The sequence below is a fragment of the Macrosteles quadrilineatus genome, unplaced genomic scaffold, assembly GCF_028750875.1.
Source record: "Macrosteles quadrilineatus isolate MER2022 unplaced genomic scaffold, UCM_ALF_1.0 Scaffold_1__1_contigs__length_201487025, whole genome shotgun sequence".
Classification (NCBI taxonomy): domain Eukaryota; kingdom Metazoa; phylum Arthropoda; class Insecta; order Hemiptera; family Cicadellidae; genus Macrosteles; species Macrosteles quadrilineatus.
This window is the reverse complement of record NW_026542594.1, coordinates 78,620,621-78,636,886: the sequence shown is the minus strand read 5'-3', so window position 1 is coordinate 78,636,886 and position 16,266 is coordinate 78,620,621. Positions and strand designations below refer to the sequence as shown.

Below are 16,266 nucleotides of genomic sequence, written 5' to 3'. Positions count from 1 at the left end.
ATCAAGGATAGATAATCATTTAGTATCGTGTAGAGTGAGCATTCCAACTGAGTATATTACATCTGTTGGGAACACAGCTGAAAATCTGTCCTAGAAGCCTAGGTACCAAAATCACACCAATCACCGATAACAATTTGCTACATACAGTAGAACCTTGATTATCCAGGATAGTTGGAAGAAGTGAGACCACAGAAAACTGAAAACCACAGTTAATCCTTAATTACCTCAGTTCGGTTTAAAATCACAGCGCCCTAAAAATTACAAAAAATTTGCTAATCACTCTACTACAATAAGTTACGTAAAGAACAAAAACAAAACAGAAAGTCTAGTAAGCTACGGCTAGTGATGGATTACCGGTAAATGCTGTTTCAGAACAGAGCATTATGTTCCTGACTCATGTAGTTGAAAACAAATCCTATTGGAGACAATAAACATTGCACAACTCATTAAAAGTATAAAATAATCTAAATATATAAAAGGCAAAGCCCTCACTGACTGACTCACTCACTCACTCACTCATCACTAATTCTCCCATTTCCCATTTACCTAGGAGGCTGAAATTTGGTACACTGATTCTTTAGGCATTGAATAGGAAAACTAAGTTGTTTTTATTCTGATCGGACTCTCGGGCTCCGCCCCAGTGGCTCTGGAGTTTCCCATGTTAACCTTATGAGTACTCGTATTTAAATAGAATTAATGAATCTTAACAGCTGTTTCGATTAAACAAGTTGGTTCTGTTCTATGATGTTCAATAGCAATTAAGTTACAAGGATTACCAACAAGGTGCAGCACTATTTTTTTTTTAATTTATGACAACAGCTAATTTGCAACCAAAAGGTGAGTGAGCGTAGCGAACAAACTTCAACCTGGAGCCGAGTTAGCGTAGCGAACGAGCTAACCTGAAGACAAGTGAGCGCAGCGAACGAGCTCCAACCTAAAGGTGAGTGAGCGTAGCGAACGAACTTCAACCAGGACGTGATTGAGCCATGCGAACAAGCTCACTTATGAAGTTAAACGGGGCGAAGCCCGCGGGTACAGCTAGTAGTACATAAAATAATAACAACACTCAAGGTAGAGATAACAATGACATAAAAAAACTTGTTATTCTTTTTCTTTTGGTACTTTTATTTCTTGAGTTTCTCTTCATCCACGCATTCAACAAGTTGCCATGGTTAAGAAATTTCAGTTCTGGGGGCGAGCATGCCACTTGGGGTGGTTATAATATACAAGACCGAGAATCTAAAACCGCCCAGACCCCAATTTTTAAGGACCTCGGTCGTCTGTAATGACGTCATCAAGATGGCGGCTGTTAGAGGATGCAGGGTCGCCATGAATTGGTTATAACAACACCCAAATGTCAGAACCGATTTTAATTAAATTTAGCATACAAGTGCTTGAATACATTATCTCGACCCAGGTTGTCAACGGTCGAGTTTGAACAAGTCGTCTCATAGTGGCGGCCGTTAATAACTAAAATAATAAAAATGCTTCAGTGTTTTGTTTTCTCAGCTTTTCCAGAGATCTGGCAGCAACCTTTTCATTTTCCTTGCAATCACAGGTTGTGATGCCGTCTCTGCATTTCATGAGATAGGCAAAATACCCCCACCACAGCAAACCTGCAGACTAAGAAAGTTTCCATTTGCCTGATACGATTTTCAATTAAATCTATTTCAATAACATTAGGTTTCTTGAGTACCTAGGTTTGCTGCTACAAGGAGGGTAATTAAGTGAGTTTTTATATAATCCTTATATATAATACTTGAAGGTATTTTCTACGAAACACTACTCCTCCGTCAATAATGGATGGATTTTTACAAACGATGTGTCAAAATTAAGTATTTTTTGTGTAGACGCCCCCTTTCACCGATTCCTGTCATAAAAGTCTTCGGGCTTTGCCCCACAGGCCATCAAAATCCCAATGTATTTCTTATGATAAGATTTTGTTTACTTAAACAGACAAATAATTTTTATTAATTACAGCTGTTCATATTAAACCATGATACACACACAAGAGCGAGTGAGTTGATTAAGAAATTATGACTGTTATTAGTTTTTAAATAACGCCTGTAATACTTTGCAATTGCTCGAATTCGAGCAACAGGTGCACTAGTAATATATTAATAGCTTAGTTTAAACAGTACAGTAGACCCCCTATTAACCGACTCTAATCGGACCGGACCTAGGTCGGATAACTCAAAAGGTTGGTTAAAACGGGCGATCCCTAAAATCATAACACGATGAAGTGCTATTCATTTGGAATTATATAATCATTATTTTGAAGCCATACTTACATTATTTATAAAATAAACTACTCTTATCTCCTTTTTTGTATTGATAGAAAAGTTACAAATAAACACAAAACATGGTTAACACTCTTTGTGCTGTCGACATGTTTGAACATAAAAGTTGCATTTATTTCAATGTTAAGCAATTGCGGGAATTCCCGCCATCAGCACCCAACGTGTTAAGCCAAATAGGCCTACTTTCAGTGGTATATATTATAGTACTATGCAAGAATCAATAAAAATTCCAATTTTAATAACTTTAGTACTGTAATGTATTGATTGATGCTTTCCAAATCCATCGTAATACAGTACAGAACCTTTTGTCGAAATTAAAGATACAAGCAACCATTTTGTTACAAGACAGGATGTTTATTTATAGCCTCTCACTGGAGGCTCGAGGCACAAAAACTATCTTGACCTTGGAGTTGTTAACACCCCTTCCCTACCCTCCCTACAAGTTGCGTTGTTTGTTTACTCCAGCGATAAGATAATCAGTTCTCAAAATCGTAACGCACTTTACGATATTATTAATTTTCTGCAAAGATAACAAACTGGCAATATGCTATATTTTTTGTGATCAATACAAAATTACTTATTCTTAGTCATATCCTATGGAGATAAGCGTATGGTTCAGTTCTCATCGCCCAGCGTGGGAGTGGAATTGCCGAGATTCCTAGAAAGCGGCGGTTAAACCAAACTTCTCTCAAAGCAAGGTCGGTTAAAAAAAACTGTATTATTTTACAATCGAAGGCGGATAATCCGATTATCGGTTGATACTGTTGTAATGTCTAACTTACATATTCACATTGCCTGCCTAATTTGTTATAACATATGGTTTATGTTATATTTCTATATTGTTATGAGTTTGTTTATAGTTGACTTGTTTACATTCAGTATTCTATCTTATTCCCAATTAAATTAGTTTCATGTTAACTATCTAAATTATTTTATATAATCAGAGTAATTACCGCTGCAGCTCAACTCTGCTATTTCTACAACATCAGGTTATGGGCCTCTTGTTTACTGATTTTTAATTTCTCTAATTATTTGGTCCAAGTTCACCAACTTTGAAAATGTATCAACCTCCTTCAATAGAGAAATTGAAAGGCCGTGAAAACTATGATACATGGAAAGTTGCCGTTCAAGCATATTTGGAAGATTGTGAGCTCTGGGACTGTATTTTGGGAACTGAAGAAGATAGAAAGAAAGTGACAAAATGTAAATCCAAAATTATCTCGCTAATTGATTCAGCTAACTATGTCCATGTTCAATCAGCAGAAACAGCCAAGGAAGCCTGGGAAAATTTAGAAAAGGCATTTTCTGACAAGGGTTTGACCCGAAGAGTTGGTTTGCTGCGATTGTTAACAACAACAAGGCTAGAAAATTGTAAGTCCATAGAAGATTATGTCAATCAAATTGCATCAACAGCCCACAAGCTAACCAACATTGGTCTGAAAGTGGATGATGAGTGGGTAGGAACAATTTTACTTGCTGGACTACCGGATCAATTCCAACCAATGATCATGGGTATTGAAAGTTCTGGTGTCAAGATAACGGCTGATTCAATCAAAACTAAACTACTTTAAGATGTATCCGTGGAAAATGAATCTTCCAAATGCATTGCGATGTACGGTTATTGTCGAAGAGAAAATTCAAAACCAAGTTTTCAGAACAACCAAAGACACAACACTTCAAGCCAAAAGAAACCCACTGATGACAAGAAACGTCAAGATAGCAAAGGTTACAAGGGTCCTCGATGTTTCCAATGCAACGGTTATGGTCACATATCAAGGAACTGTGACAAATCCAGGAACATCAGCACGAGAAATGAAAGAGACAGTTGTAAGTCTAAACAGGACAATTCACTCTTTGCTGCCTTCTCAATGCCAACAGATGTAAGTAATGATTGGTATCTAGATTCAGGAGCTAGTGCTCATTTATGTGTTGACAATGTGACACTTGAAAATAAAAGGAAATCTCCACAATTGAGTATTACCACCGCTAATAATTCCACTATGGTAACTGACACAATTGGAGATGCAAACCTTTCTGTACATATTTCAGGTATTTCATCAGATGTTTAAGTTCAAAATGTATATTATGTTCCTCAGTTGAATGTAAATTTACTGTCTGTCAGTCAAATTGTGAGCAAAGGAAACACTGTGATTTTTGACAACGAAGGAGCTCAGATTTTCAATAGTGACAATGAAGTAATTGCCACAGCTTCCAAGGTCAACAACTTGTTTAAATTAAATGTTCAACCATCTTCAGGCACAGCCATGACTGCAAAATGCAATGATCAAATTCTCTGGCATAAACGTATGGCTCACCTGAACTATGACGATCTGACAAAATTGTCAAATGGCTTGGTGCATGGAATTAATCTATCTGATAAAAAGCCTGACATTCCTTGTGAATCATGTGTACTTGGCAAAAGCCACCGACTACCTTTCCAACCAAGTAGCAGTAAAAGTAGTGAACACTACATAAGTAGGGTACACTCTGACTTGGTTGGACCGATGGAAGTAAATTCTCTTGCTGGTTCTAAGTATATTCTTACTTTCCTAGATGATTTTAGCCATAAAACATTTGTTTATTTCTTGAAGACAAAGGATCAAGTTTATGAAACATTCAAATCTTTTAAAAATCTGGTAGAAAATCAAACTGGGATGGAAATCAAAACTCTGAGAACAGATGGAGGTGGTGAGTATTGTAGCAAGAAGTTTTCTGTTATATATTCCAAGAATCTATCTTTTACTTTAATATTAATCATATGACTGGAATAATTTCATATTGTAAATAATTCAATGTTTACCTTTTATTATTATGAAATAAACATGTATCAAGAGTTGTGTTCATATAAATTTGTATTAATTTGTATTTAATAATTTGGCGACGAGGAAGAAAATGACTGAAATACAGGACCTTATATCTACTTTGAACAATTTTATGACATTAATGACACAACATTCAATTCAACAGACAGAACAGCCTAGATCAAAACATAGTACCAAGGAACTATTACAGAGCAATGCCTTGATGTTTGATGCTTATGATGAAAGTAAGGAAACGTTTGAAAGCTATACTCAGCGTTTAGAAATATTTTTTAAAATAAAAGGATTGACAGACAATGATTCAGAGACAGAACAATTGAAAGGTTTATTTTTAATCAATTGCTTAGGTGCTAAGCACTACAATCTGATCTGTAGTCTAACATCTCCAGACAAACCAGACTCAAAAACATATAAAGAGTTACTGATATTACTAAATGAGCACCTAAGCCCAAAGAAGAACATACTTACAGAACAGCACAAATTCTTATCACGTTTACAAGATGGAAATGAATCAATCACAAATTATGTTACAGACCTCAAACAACTGGCTTGTTCAGCAGATTTCAAATCTGGGTGTAATGAAGGAAAATGTACAAAATCAGTTATAAATCTTATGCTCAGGGCTCAATTCATCAGAGGTTTATATGACTCAGACATAAGAGAAAAACTCTTACAACTAGGTGAAATATCATTTGAAAAAGCCTTAGAAATCGCCTTGGCTATAGAGGCATCAAAACTTGACAACCAGATTTTATATACTAATAATAATCAAAATGACATTCACAAAATCAGTAAAGCAACAAAGAACAAAATTGGACCTAAAAACAAGAATTTATCAACCATAAACTATTTCAATAATGACTCAAGCAAAAAGAAAGACAACAAAAACAAAAGGCTACAAAGACTGGGATTTTCAGATGTCTGTTTGCACTGTGGAAGGAATAACCATGAAACACAAAATTGCCGATTGATAGATGAGCTAAATTGCAGGTATTGTCACAAAGATGGACACATAGAAAAGGTTTGTATCACGAAACGAATACAGGAATTACAGTATTCAAAGAAAAATATAAAAAGAATTGATGAAATTGATTGTGAATATGAATACGACGTTCAACGGATCATAAATGTATTGAAGAATGACGAAGGAGATGACAGAATGATGATAAACGTATCTCTAAACGGTAAACAGCAACGTTTTGAGTGTGATTCTGGAAGCCGTGTCAGCATAATAAATAATGATGACTTCAAGAAACTAGACTTACATGTTCCAGTTTGCAAAACAAGTGCTCTTTTTCGATCTTATACTGGACAAATATTCAAACCAATCGGGGTCTGTACCCTAAGCATATCTTACGAAGGGAGATCTTGCAGAGAAGACCTATACATTGTAAATCTACCTAAAAACGCTATTCTTGGAAGGAATTGGATTCGAAAATTGAAAATTAACTTACACAATATTAATCTTGTTAGTATGAAGAAACAAGAGGTTGATACCAACACTGTTGTCAAATCCATCAAGCAAAGATTCTCAAGCGTTTGAAAGACCCCCAACTTTACATGCTCTTTAAAACTAAAGGATAATTCAAGACCTGTGTACTTAAAACCCAGACCAGTACCTCATGCCCTTCGAGAAGCTGTTGAGAATGAACTAGAAAAACTCGAAAAGGAAGACATAATAGAGAAAGTGGACCAATCTGAGTGGGGAACACCAATTGTTGTGATTCCAAAAGCAAATGGATCAGTCCGTTTTTGCGCGGACTACAAGGTAACTAACTGTGAACCAACAACTACATGACAGTCGTTACCCAATACCAAGAATAGAGGACATCCTGAACAAAATGAGGAATGGAAACTATTTTTGCACGTTAGACATTTACAAGGCGTATTTACATCTTTCAGTGGACTCTGAAAGTTCTAAAATCCAGACAATTACCACACATAAGGGTACATATATAGCCAAAAGACTGTTTTTTGGAATTAAGACAGCTCCAAATGAATTTCATAAATTTATTGACCAAGTTGTACAAAATCTTGAAGGGACAGTGGCGTATTTTGATGATATTGTTGTACAAGGCTGCACTGTTGAAGAGTGCAAATCCAGGCTCATAAAGGTCTTAGAAAAATTGGAAGAACACAATCTACATGTGAATGTTGAAAAATGCAAGTTTTTTGAGAGAAAGGTGCAGTATCTGGGTCATATCATCAGCAAAGATGGTATCCAGAAATCACCAGAAAAGGTGAGGGCAATCCAGGATGCTCCCCGCCCATCAAATATCACAGGAGTGCGTCAATTCCTTGGACTAGTACAGTACTATTCAAAGTTCATCAAAGATGCATCTACAGTGCTAAATCCCTTACACCAGCTTCTAAGGAAAGACAAACGTTTTCATTGGTCCCAGGAATGTGAAAAAGCTTTTACTCGTGTTAAAGAAGAGATAGCAAGTGACACAGTTCTTACTCCATACAACCCAGACTTACCCGTGATACTTGCCACAGATGCTAGCCCTGTTGGCTTATCAGCTGTGCTCTCTCATAAAATGCCAAATAATGAAGAGAAGCCTATTGTGTTTGCCAGCAGATCTCTCACTGCTGCAGAGCGCAACTATAGCCAATTGGACAGAGAAGCAACTGCTGTATATTGGGGGTGTAAAAAAATGTTTGATTATATATACGGAAGGAAGTTTACTCTTGCCATTGACAACAAACCACTAATGACCATATTTCATCCAGACAAGAAACTACCACTGTTGACTTCATCCAGGATGCTTAGATACGCTCATTTTCTTTCAGGATTTGATTATGAGATTGTACACAAAAAGTCAAGCGACCACTGTAATGCAGATTACCTCTCAAGACATCCTTTGCCAATAAAAGAAGAGAATATTAATGTGGTTGACGAAGATTACACTGTTCAAAGAGAGACAATACACTGCATAACAACCGATACTATCATGGCTAAAGACATAGAAAAAGAAACGTCACTTGATGAAGAACTCTCTTGTTTAAAGGAAAAGCTCCTAAACGGAGAAGTCGCTGACCCAGAAATATCACTTCAAGACGGAATCATTTTTAGAGGAAATCGTGTTGTCATTCCGAATAAGCTACAACCTAAAATCCTCCAAGAATTACACTCAACACACGTAGGAATAGTGCGGATGAAGAGTCTGGCAAGAAACTACTGTTACTGGAAAAACATTGATACAGATATTGAGAGTATGGTGGCAAGTTGTAAGGCATGTTGTGAGAATAAGAAAAACCCAGAGAAGGCCCCTACCCATGTTTGGGAAATACCAAAACGCAACTGGCAGCGAGTCCACATGGATTATGCAGGACCTTTTCTAAATCACAACTTCTTGATTGTTGTAGATGCCAGATCAAAGTGGCCAGAAATATATCCAATAAAAAGTGCGCCAACAACTACCAGTACTATTCATCACCTGAGAGAAATATTCAGTCACCATGGCCTACCAGAAATATTGGTCAGTAACAATGCTACAATTTTCAAATCAGCATAGTTTCAAGCATTCTGCAAACGCCAAGGAATAAGACAACGATTCATTGCACCAGGAAACCCCTCTACTAATGGTCAGGCGGAAAGATTTTGCCAAACACTCAAGACAAAAACTGAGGTGCATGCAGTTTGAACAGGGCACTTTACATGAAAAACTATGTGCACTATTATTTCGGTACCGAGCTACACCACTGAGTACTGGTGCATCCCCAGCACAATTAATGTTTGGCAGGAACTTGAGAACCAAGCTAGATCTCTTAAGGCCTGGTGAAGATGACAAAAATGAGGCCCAACAACCAATATTTAACAAACATTTCAATATTGGGGAGAGAGTACAATCAAGAAATTACGTAGGATCCATTCTGTGGAAATTTGGAACTGTGGTGGAAAGGCTGGGGCGACTTCACTACCTCGTGGAACTTGATGATGGGTATGTGATAAAACGTCACTTCAATCAGCTTCGAGCTTGTGAAGTGCCAAAAGATCCTACTCATTACAAAAGCCATCTACCTAGCTCATTGAAGCAAACAAGGCAAGAAAGTTCAAACAACCGATGCGACCAAATAGCCAAAGTACCACCTACGCCAACTCATCGAACTTTAATATTCCAAAATACCAATCAAAATTGTTCAAGACAACCTTCATTCGTGGGACATACAAGGTACGGCATGTTAAGAAAATCAAAAGGCAATTCAGAAAGGTCACATGATACAGAAAATGTCTCAAGTAGCACCCCGAGCTGGGAAGGAACTACGGACACTGAAACTTTGAGTCCTACAACAAACTCAATGCCTGATAGTGAGGCAAAAAGCCCTATAACTAACAATGAAGCGTCAAGTACAAGCAATCGTACAAGCAGCCGACAAGAGGCCGAAGAGCCGAGTACAATCATACAACAAGACGCTGAAGGGTCAAATGCAACCTCACAACCAGATGTCCCTAACATTCGCCGTTCAATGAGAATCAGAAAACCGATTAAAAGGATGAACTTATAAATGAACGATCTTCTTAAATAAGTAGGGAGGAATTGTTATATATTCCAAGAATCTATCTTTTACTTTAATATTAATCATATGACTGGAATAATTTCATATTGTAAATAATTCAATGTTTACCTTTTATTATTATGAAATAAACATGTATCAAGAGTTGTGTTCATATAAATTTGTATTAATTTGTATTTAATATTTTCTGAGTTTTATGAGAAAACAGGTATTGTGCATCAGACTAGCTGCAGTTATACGCCACAGCAAAATGGTAAAGCTGAGCGATTAAACCACACACTAATGGATCGTGCCCGATGTTTATTGCTTGACTCCGAGATGCCTAAATGTTTTTGGGCTGAAGCAGTTAACACTGTTACTTACCTGTTAAACCTCTCACCGAGTAGGACAATATCTTCAACTCCTGAAGAATTGTGGTCAGGCCAAAAGCCAACCCTCTCTCACGTGAAGACATTTGGTTGCAAAGCTTATGCACATGTTCCGGCACCAAATCTTAAGAAACTGGATGCAAGATCGACACCGTGCATTTTAGTAGGATATTGCTCTACAACAAAAGGCTATTGTCTCTACAATCCGAGAACAAAATCTGTACTGATTTCAAGAGACGTTACATTTTCTGAATGTGAAAAAGGTAGTATTTTGCTGAAAAATGACCGGGAACAAGAGGATTACATGTTTTACATTCCTCCAGAAGATTTAAATGTTCCTGCAGTAGTACCCGAAGAATCTGAATATGACCCAGCAGATTCTGACTTTGAAGTCAATGAAAATTCTGAACTTCAAGAAAATCCGCTGCCAGTATCCAGTGATCGACCTCAGAGAGTCCGTCAACCTCCCAAATCTCTCGGGGATTATGTAACTTTTCATGCTGAGAATGATCAATATAGCAACGATCCAACAACCCTGAAGGAAGCGATGGAAAGCCCTGATAGGGAATTGTGGGTACAAGCCATGAATCAGGAACTTTCATCTCAGGTACAAAATAATAGTTGGGAGCTTACAGACCTTCCACCAGGAAGGAAGGCTTTAAACTCTAAATGGGTATTTAAAACCAAGAGAGATGCAGATGGAAACGTCATATGCCACAAAGCAAGACTCGTAAAAGGATGTGCTCAACGCAAAGGCATAGACTATGATGAAGTTTACTCTCCTGTTGTGCGTTACAGCTCTGTACGCTATTTATTAGCATTAGCTGCCGAAAAGGACCTTGAATTAGACCAAATGGATGCTGTCTCTGCATTTCTTCAAGGAGACCTCACCGAAGAAATATGTATGAATCAACCTGAAAGATCTCATCAAGAACCAAACAAAGTTTGCCGATTAAGAAAGAGCATATATGGTCTCAAACAAGCCAGTCGTGTGTGGAATAAGAAACTTCACTCATGTTTGACAAAAATAGGACTGGCTCAGTCAAACTTTGATTCCTGCGTTTATCACAGGGTGAAAAATGGGAGGATGTTAATCGTTACAGTCTGGGTGGACGATTTGCTTATTTTTCACAATGATAAACATCTCAAAGAAATCCTTAAAACACAACTAAAGAAAGAGTTCAAGATGAAAGATATGGGGACAGCAAAGTTTATTCTGAGATTTAGAATAACCCGGGATAGGAAAAACAAGAAGATTTTCATCGATCAAAGAGCCTACCTTGAAAGTGTACTGAAACGATTCAACATGGATCAATGCAACCCTGTTTCTATTCCAATAAATGTTGGAGAAAGACTATCCAAAGAGCAATCACCAAAAACTGTAGAAGAAGCGGAAAAAATGAAGAATGTACCATATCAAGAAGCAGTAGGAAGTTTATTATTTGCTGCTCAAGTTTCACGTCCAGATCTTTCATATGCCGTCAGCTGTGTGAGTAGGTTTAACAAGAATCCTGGAGTGCCTCACTGGGAAGCAGTAAAAAGAATTCTTCGATACTTGAAAGGAACGTTGGACAAAGGTATAACGTTTGATGGCAACGAACATGAAGATATAATTGGTTATAGTGATTCGGACTGGGCTAGTGACTCTGATGATAGAAGATCAAGTACAGGCTACGTTTTTGTCAAATGTAAAGGTGCTATTTCCTGGTGTACAAAAAAGCAACCTACAATAGCTTTGTCAACAGCTTAAAGGATTGTCTAATGAAATAGTCTCATCATCAAGTTCTATGACAATATATGTGGACAATCAAGCAGCAAAGAACCTCGCTATGAATGGTGCTTATCAGTCAAGAACAAAACACATTGATGTGCGTCATCATTTTATACGTGAAAAGGTTCAAATGAAGAAAGTTAAGTTTGTTTACACACCCACAACTAGTATGGTGGCTGATTCTCTGACTAAGGCACTCAATAAAGACAAGCTCATGAAATGTATCAAGGAGCAAGGAATATGCAAGTTGGGAGGATGTTGTAATGTCTAACTTACATATTCACATTGCCTGCCTAATTTGTTATAACATATGGTTTATGTTATATTTCTATATTGTTATGAGTTTGTTTATAGTTGACCTGTTTACATTCAGTATTCTATCTTATTCTCAATTAAATTAGTTTCATGTTAACTATCTGTCTAAATTATTTTATATAATCAGAGTAATTACCACTGCAGCTCAACTCTGCTATTTCTACAACATCAGATACGAGGTCGGTTAAGGTTAAGGTACGCTGGGTCTACTGTAAATAAAGTTGCCAAATTTTATCAAAATATATTCATAAACAAGCAAACTACAACAGTTTACTTATTAATTAGGTATAAATAACGTGGGAAGTTTCCAATCTTTAAGTTTTAAGTTAGTTTTAAGTTTATTTTTAAGTTTCCAATTTTTCTCTGTAGTTTTTAGTTTTCTCTGTAACCAATAACTGTACAAAAACACTTCAATATACTAAATTATTTGTTTGTTTAAGCTCTTCCAAATGGTTTAGAGATAAATCATGGAATTTCATGTTTTGAGGGTAAAACAAGAGAAACCCCAATTTTTACCCCATAAACCCCGTTCCCATGGTCTGATCACGCTGGTTCGCAAACTTGTTTGAAGAAACGGAGGTTTACCTGTTTGTACCAAATTTCATAAAAATCGGATGATTTTTGCTTGATTTTTCTTGCTAACGGGCACATGTATACAGCGTGTTCAAAAAGGGTAGGGACAAAATTTACGAAGAGATTCCTTGGATCAAAATAAAAAGAAAATAAAGACTATCATCTTTAACAAAATCTCTTCGTTACAGATATTCTAACTTCAAGTTCAAAAATTTAGATTATTTGACTTATTTCCTATTTTATTCATGATTGTTTTTTGTTTTAAGAATTTCTATTGTAATAGTATAAATAACCTTCTTTTTTATGGTGAAGAAATAGTATAAATAAGTTAGAAAACAGTTTTGAGTTTTAATATGAATCACTTATCGACACTGTTCAATGTACTGTAAATATGTGTTAAAAATGAATAAAGATTGTTTGAAATTAAATGAAAAAAAAGTCGAATAAAAATGACTGAAATATTAGGATTTTTAGTTGTAATAAAATGAGGCAAACCTGACTAGCTTAGCCTTATTCTGCCTCATCAACTAAAATCGTGATATTTCAGCCATTTCTCTTACGATATTTTTGAACTTAATGGCATTTGATAGAAAATTGTATATGGTAAATAAAATTTTACCTGACGCTTTTTTCCTAAAATCAGCTATTTTTCTGTAATTTTGATTTAAAAAATTAAAATAGCCGCCATTAAGAAATTTTGAGCTGGACCAAGGTAATTTTTTTCCTAGCATTGCTATCTTCTACCTTTACATACATACTGAGTTTCATAAAGTTTGGTCAAAATAATCCAAGGATAAAAATGTTGATGTAAAAATACAAAATGATAGATATCTGGTTTATGAAACGATTTTGTAAAAAAAATGTGTTCTTTATTATCTTCTTTTTTACCCAAGGAATTACTTCATAATTTGTGTACCTACCCTTTTTGAACACCCTGTATTTAAATATTTAAATACCCTGTAAGTAGTTGGATATAGTCTGTTAGCACGATAACTCAAGGAAAAATTATCCAATTTTGAAGTTTAGTAAAAACGTGAAAACCTACAATTTCTCGAACAAGTTCGATAACCAGCTTGATCATAGGACCATAGAAACGGGGTTTTGGGGGGATTAATGGGGTAAAAATTGGTTTTTCTGATGTTTGACCCTCAAAACATGAAATTCCCCAATTTATCTCTAAACCATTTTGAAGAGCTTAAACAAACAAATAATATAATATTGAAGTGTTTTTGTATAGTTATTGGTTACTGAGAAAATTAAAAAAAATTAAATTATAATTCTCATATTCTCACAGAGAAAAAGTAAACTGTTGTAGTTTGCTTGTTTATGAATATATTTTGATCAAACTTGGCAAATTTATTTATTTTAAACTAAGCTATTAATATTCTATTAATAAAAACTCACTGTACTACCCTCCCTGTAGTAGCAAACCTAGGTACTCATGAAACCTAATGTTATTGAAATAGATTTAATTGAAAATCTAATCAGGAGAATGGAACCTCACTTAGTCTGCAGGTTTGCAGTGGTGGGGGTATTTCACCTACCTCATGAAATGCAGAGACGGCATCACAACCTGTGATTGCAAGGAAAATGAAAAGGTTGCTGCCAGATCTCTGGAAAAGCTGAGAAAACAAAACACTGAAGCATTTTTATTATTTTAGTTATTAACGTCCGCCACTTTGAAACGACTTGTTCAAACTCGACCGTTGACAGCCTGGGTCGAGATAATGTATTCAAGCACTTGTATGTTAATTTAATTAAAATCGGTTCTGACATTTGGGTGTTGTTATAACCAATTCATGGCGACCCTGCATCCTCTAACAGCCGCCATCTTATGACGTCATTACAGACGACCCAGGTCCTTAAAAATTTGGGATCTGGGCGGTTTTACATTCTTGGATATATATATTATCACCACCTTAAGTGGCATGCTCGCCCCCAGAACTGAAATATTATGCCACTTTATACAACTATACAACCCCACTACAATAATATTGATGAGGCAAATATTTTAAAGCTCAACTCGAATTTAGTGGCCGATTTGTACCAAAATTACTTGTTATCATCTTGGTGGATAGTGAGTTAAGGAACACCAACCCTGGACCTCAGATTTGAACTTAAATCCTTTACAAACATTTGTATGAGGTATAAAATAGTTTTTTTCTAGACCAAGGAAACATTTTATACTAAGATTTAGGGATGGACGGGTCCCGAAATTTCGGGAATTTTTCGGGAATTTTTCGGGAAAAAAATATTCCCGATTATCGGGACGGGATTACATTTGACTCGGGAATTTTTCGGGACGGGATTTGGTCCGATCGTCGGCGATTTTTCCGCTTCGCGAGTGCCGATAACGCCGTTATTGCGAGCGATAAGTCCGCGAACGCAGGAGACGAAGTCATTTCGACGATTACGCCGTGACCGCGGAGTCATAACGACGATCGCGCCGTGGCCGCGATTATTGGACCGACAATTGCACCGTGACCGCGGAGTCATACCGACTGACCGCGGAGTCATAACGACGATCGCGCCGCGACCGCGAAGTCATACCGACGATCGCGCCGTGACCGCGGAGTCATACCGACGATCGCGCTGTGACCGCGAGTCATACCGACGATCGCGCCGTGACTGCGAGTCATACCGACAATCATGCCGTGACCGCGAGTCATACCGACGATAACCCCGTGACCGCGGAGTTATATCGACGATCGCGCCGTGACCGCGGAGTCCTGCCGACGTTCGCGCCGTTACCGCGGAGTCATACCGACGATCGCGCCGTGACCGTGGAGTCCTACCGACGATCGCGCCGTGACCGCGAGTCATACCGACTGACCGCGGAGTCATAACGACGATCGCGCCGCGACCGCGAAGTCATACCGACGATCGCGCTGTGACCACGAGTCATACCGACGTTCGCGCCGTTACCGCGGAGTCATACCGACGATCGCGCCGTGACCGTGGAGTCCTACCGACGATCGCGCCGTGACCGCGAGTCATACCGACGATCGCGCTGTGACCACGAGTCATACCGACGATCGCGCCGTGAGCGCGGAGTCATACCGACGATCGCGCTGTGACCGCGAGTCATACCGACGATCGCGCCGTGACTGCGAGTCATACCGACGATCATGCCGTGACCGCGAGTCATACCGACGATAACCCCGTGACCGCGGAGTTATATCAACGATCGCGCCGTGACCGCGGAGTCCTACCGACGTTCGCGCCGTTACCGCGGAGTCATACCGACGATCGCGCCGTGACCGTGGAGTCCTACCGACGATCGCGCCGTGACCGCGAGTCATACCAACGATCGCGCCATGACCGCGAGTCATACCGACGATCAATAATCGCGAGTAGTAGGGAAAAGCCGGTTCTGGATCAACCCCGACAGACCAGGGATTCACATCTGTTTACTCTTCCACTCATCGAAAAGTCGTTTCTGGAAAATTCCCCAGTAGACTAGAGATTTGCCCATTTTCAAGCTCCCTCCCTTCCAGCCAGTAGAGTATATATGTTCGTCCTACTTTGGGATCCAATAAAGACCCTTATGGGAGTCAAAATCGGGAGGTAACGAAGACCCACCACCACTTTCCCTAGTAGTA

At 38.0% G+C, this 16,266-nt stretch overlaps 1 protein-coding gene across 1 annotated transcript in view; it reads right to left on the bottom strand.

The window, feature by feature from the left end:
• The window catches only part of LOC128998181 (another transcription unit protein), a 111,414-nt gene that overhangs the window by 332 nt on the left and 94,816 nt on the right, over positions 1 to 16,266 (bottom strand). The gene's annotated exons all lie outside the window — the stretch shown is intronic.